Raw genomic sequence first — 5,898 nt, 5'->3', positions numbered from 1 at the left:
GAGAACACGAGCGCACGCGCAGTTTCGCTTCACAGGCAGCTCAGAGTGCAGAAATAGTTCTAGTTTAAATGTAAGAGCATTTGATAAAATATACATATTTTAAATAATATCATTAAAAAAATGAATTCATACATGTATTATTTTAATATCACCATTATAATAATAATAATAATAATAATAATTATTATTATTATTATTTTAAATATGTTATATATTATACATTTCTAATAATACAATGCATAACATGATTAATATAAAAAATTATATATTAATAATATGATATATAATATATATAATAGGATTGTTATACGGATTATTCAATTATTAAACTGTATTGTTAGATTTATTTGCTGTTCATGTTATTATAGCAGTTAGTTGTCGTGTTGCGTCCTCTAGCGGGCATTAGAGCATTCAAGTTACTGTCCAACAATAAGGTTTAGGTATATTTGCATAACTTCTCAAAGAGGTTTAATATTAATGCATGTCTTATATGTTCCTTTTTGTGATTAGCTGCTTAGCAGTTGATGTTTGTTAGTTATATATTCGTCTTTTAAAAAAATGCTAAGCACCAGTTTAATATATAATGTAACATTAAATATTAAAATGTAATTAAAAATGTATGTTGTGGAAATTGCTTGAGAAAAAAAATGAACGCAATATGTTTTCGGACAGACAAGACATATTTGTATTGTTGTTCCATGTTACACCACAGGAGGGTTTCCTCTTGAGAGCAGTGGTTTAGAAACCAGCAGATTTTAGATAAAATCAGATTAGATTAGACTCCATTAGATTAGATTAATTTGGTAGTGAAAGTAATAAAAAAAAGTAAATAAAAATAATAAAAAACTGTCTAAATCTAAAGGCAGCTTAATGTTTTATTTTAAACATTTATGAAAAAATATTGGATTTATAAGATTTTTTTATTTTTGTATTTATTTAGTTTTTTTACTTTGATTTTGGAAATCCATCTTCTGAAAGCACGTAATCCTTTTTCATAGTGCACTATTGTCTTTAGGCTTTGCATAGAACCTCTATGTTGACTAATTTTCTGGCTGAATAAAAGTAATTTCTAATTATTATAAGAGATCAGATGATGTTGCTAAAAATAACATTATTTTGTGTATTTGGTGTAATGAAATGTGCTTATGTGGTTTAAAAAGCACATTATTTTCCACACGCTGTACATTATATTTTCTCCTCAATGCTCCGCCTTTTTACTTTACTAAACTCATCGTTCTGAAAAGTGAGGTGTGCTCTGATTGGCCAGTTATCCAGTGTGTTGTGACTGGCCGAATACCTCAAGCATGTGACAGAAATGTTACGCCCCTTAACATACTGTGATGCCATCTCCAGGCACAACGAGACGAAAACAGTAAAATCAATTACAAACTCGGCATTTGCTACATCTAGTGGGGACATTATTACTGAATAGAATGACTTATGCTGTCTTTTTACACGTGGCATTGCGTATTGCACTGCATAAACATAAGACCATGTCTGCATTTGTGATCGGAGAAATGACAAACAACAATTGCTACTCTACGCTGCCACTTACAGACTGCGAGTCAGAAGCACCAGACTGTTGGTGGATTTGACGAAGGAGCTTGCGGCAACCACATGTGATGACCCCTTGCTGGACCCGATCCTACAATCCACAGCTTGAAGTCGATGTATTTCCTCAGCGACCTGCACGGATCAGCTCTAGGCATGATGAAGCGCATATCTTAATCTTTTGGAAGGCCAAACAAAGTAGTTTCACTTTCACAGTGTCACACAGCGTCTCCACAACATGGCGAGAATAAAAGTTACACCTTTTTCTTTGCATTAACATTTGGGCGGCATTATGAAAATCTCCCCACATCGTGACATAGACATGTGGGAGTGTTTAAATTAGGCGTTTGGACAAGTCTTTTTATTTAGATATCAACTGAGTAGTGATAAAAAATATATATATACAGAAAATGAAGAAAAAAAAGGTTTGCCCCAAAATACATAAAATTGCTGAATATTTACTCTGGCCATCCAAGATATATAGATTAGTTTGTTTCTTCGTCAGATTTGAAGAGTGAATGCATCAGAATCCTAAGAAGTGTTAACAAGCCCCCCATCCCCCAAAATACTTGAAAACACTTCAAATACTCCTTACTAGTCTGGTGCTGGTAGTATGGGTGTCAGTGTTTGGTTGATTAGTATTAGCCCTGCTGGTAGACAATGGAATTACACCATCTGGAACCAAACTGTGTGTTTTTCTATTTATTTCTATTCAGAAACAATTGTGTATTCTGATAAAATACATATTGTTTTGGTATCAACATATGAATGACTACTGTGCTTTATTATGCTAATAATGTTTGCACATTTAGCTCAGTTGGGTTGGGTTGAGGGATGATTGGTGCTATGTGCTCTTTTGCTGCCTGACAGATGTGGAACAGCTAGTGACAGGGTGTGCAGCCTGAGGGGCCGAATGTGGAGTGTCTGGATGATCTCAGGAACATAGTGACATTTACCGGTTACTCTGGATGCTAAACCAAACATGACTGTATAATGGTAATGCTAATTCTGCCTATAGAGGAAGTGTTTAGTTCTGAGAGCCTTTGCTTTCATAGTTTATAAAGCTTAATGGAGTTCTCCATAATTTTTATCTGAATATCAATATTGTTTCTGATGTTTCTTTGAAACTACCTCAGAAGAACAAAATAGACATAATATTTCTATACAAATACAGTGAAGCTCAATGAAGTAGGAAATATATATTTAAAATATAATTCGTTTTAACATTCATATACCAAAATTTATTTCAGAATGTATTTCAAAAAAAAAAAAAAAACCCAGTCTTGCAGTATAGCCTACAGTTAGGTTTTATTTATTATTTATTTTTATTCAAATATGTTATATATTCACATAAAACTTATCTTCAGACGTGACAAATGTGAATGAATTTTCATGGATTGAAATATATGGAGGAAAATAATATTTTAAAATGGTTTTGAAAAATACATTTTCTAAATATCCATACAAACATGGCAAAAAATATATTTTAGATAGTATATGTTTTCTGTTAGGAAGACACTAGTTGTTTTATAGGGAAAACTTGAAAAAAGGGTATATTTTGGAAGGATATATATTTTAAATGATTGTTAGCATGTTGCAAGATGGTTGTTAGCTTGTCTATATATTAGTTATGACAATTTATCTATTGCTATTACAATGCAAATAAAACAATATAAAAAATCTCCATGTACCAATGTACAGTAGTTCAAAAAGTGAAAGAGTTAACTACAAATAAAAACTATTTGTAATTAGCATTATCATTAAAGAAAAAAGGCATTATGTAAGAACATTAAGTGAATTTGCCCGATTTAAATTTATCTGCGGATCATTTGCATGTTTATGTGTGTATCTGGGGTGATAAACTGTGTTCCCTAAAACTGTGCTCATTATTGTCTAATCAGTGTCACAGTGAAATAGCCACCATTTACATCAACAGCAATTACATTAAAACACAGATCATCTCTGTTTGACACGATAATCTATAAAACTACCAGTGCTACACGTTCCCCACGCAAACCAGCGCTGACAGAGTATCCATTCCCACTAGGAAGAAGCTTGTGTGCTGTGAAGGGTGTAATTTTCAAACAAGATGGCATGATGGCAGACACCTGTGACAGACAATAGGCCCTTTAACAAGCCCGACAGTGGCATAGCCCATGTCATTTGCCCTTCTGTGCCCCCTAAACCACATGTGGCCAAAAAACAATGTCACATTCTAAACATCTGCCTGATCAGGTATTAGTAAAGTACATCATTTGTGTGAAAATATGTTTTTGGGACACCTTTTGGGATAATTGGGAGGTTAAGGGTCTCTCTCTTTACTGAGTCATAGGCAGAGGAGATGTTTTGGGTTTGCTCTAAACATGTGACGATGGTTGATGCATCTTAATTTGTGCCCAAGCAGGAGGTTGAGCAGCTAGTAGTGCTTTTTACCATGGCCATTGGCCTTCAACTAGTTAAAATGATTTCTGAAAGCAGTCAAATACAAGAAAGCAGACCAGTCGTGCAGTAGTATGCAAATATTACAAGGACGTCATTACTGTTGTTTAGATTTTGAATGGTGAAAGTTCTTACAATTTAAGAAATCCTAAAAGTCCTCGCACACTGAGTCTTACATTTTCGTATTCAACATCCTTTCTTATCAAAATGCTTGCAACGTCGCTGTAAATTGTGCTGCCCAGGTACTTGAAGGTAGTAACATTTGAGAGCTGGGTGCTATTGATGGTGATATATGGCACTCAGGCAGGTCCAGTTCATAGACTGATGTCAGAAGTCTGTCGAGCATAATGTGTGAGAGGATTTTGTCTGCGATGGAGAGTAAAGCGATACCTCTGTAGTTGCCGCAGACTTCTTGTGGGACTGTCTCTGTGCACTGTGATTTTTTTAACTTGTAAATAAAGATAGCATCAGTTAAGTAAATTTTACAAACAAATATTATTTTGTCTTTTTACTTCAAAATATCACGTTTAATTCAATAAGCTACTTGAGGTTTCGTTTTTATTTATTTAACTTAAAATACAGAAGTAGATTCAAATTGAACTGCCTAAGTAGAAATACAAGTTTAAAGTATATTTTACTTGGAACTGTTTGTTATTTTTACAAGGATTCTTTAAGTAAATATCAAAGATTTGATCTCATATTTCCCATCATGCAATGGGGCATTTATAATTAAAAATGTACTCTGTTTTATGGTTGCTTTGGTTATTAGTTGTTTAGTTTAGTTGTTAGTTGTTGTTTGTTTTAGTAGCATACTGTTTTGTGACACCTGGAGTTTATTTTCTACTCAAAATGACCCATTGTTACTCAAACACTATTCACTGATTGTTACCGTCAATGTGTGTGGTGTACCAACTATTGAGGTCTCTGTGTTCAATTTATTATTCATTTTATTAAGTGGGTATGTTATCTTAAAAGGTGCAGAATTTGCAAAATAATTTTTTGTTTTACACTTTTAAAGTGATAAGCATTACCTAATGTTAAATTTACAAACAAAGAATCAACAAAATTAACTGGGAATTTTAAAGTAAACTTAACTTACAAAATTTCTAATTAAACTTACTTATAATTATGTTCAGGCTTTTACTTGGCAAATGTTTGTAAATTTACTAGCCTTTTCTGAGTTCAAAAACTTTCCAAGCTTTTTTCAAGTAAATCCTCCTCCACATTTTTAACAGGCTCTTCCACTTTAATCTTCCTCATGCACAGATTTCTTTGTGCAAATTCAAATTCCTATGTTGATGGGCGAGTGGCGACACAACAGGTGGAGATGACCACTCTGCCATGAAAAGGCAAAAGACCATAACTTCTCTTTTTTGTCGAAAAAGAGTTATTGATATTTTTGGGACATTCAGACATCCTTCATAATGTTTATAAGTATCTTGGGTCAACTTTGTTGTTTTTCTGAGAAAATAATGGGTCATAAATTCAACTGTGACTGTAAATTCGAAAAGCCCTGGAGAAACCAAGGCAGAACACTGTATTACATCAGTTACCGCTCTTTCACTTTGTTTAGAATGTTCACATTGAGTTACCGTGTTCTGACTTTGTTTAGCTGTACATCAATATGAAGTTACGGTGCCAGTTTTCAGTTATACGTTTTTCTGCCTTTGTTTGACTGTCCATTAAAGTCTGCCACATTTTTACTATGGAGTAGACAAACAAATCTGAAACCAAACATCTCCATATAACAAAGCACTGTAAAGACAAGATACCTTGCCAGCAATATGTAATCATTAATAACCTTTAGATATTTTTTTTTTCTTTTTGTAAAACAGATTGATCATCAGGCTGTCACTTCTATTTGGATGTGTGTGGACTCAAATGTCGTAGCTAGCATGATCAATCATA

The sequence above is a fragment of the Carassius auratus genome, chromosome 25 (assembly GCF_003368295.1).
Source record: "Carassius auratus strain Wakin chromosome 25, ASM336829v1, whole genome shotgun sequence".
NCBI classification, from domain to species: domain Eukaryota; kingdom Metazoa; phylum Chordata; class Actinopteri; order Cypriniformes; family Cyprinidae; genus Carassius; species Carassius auratus.
Note: the sequence above shows the minus strand (reverse complement) of the source record.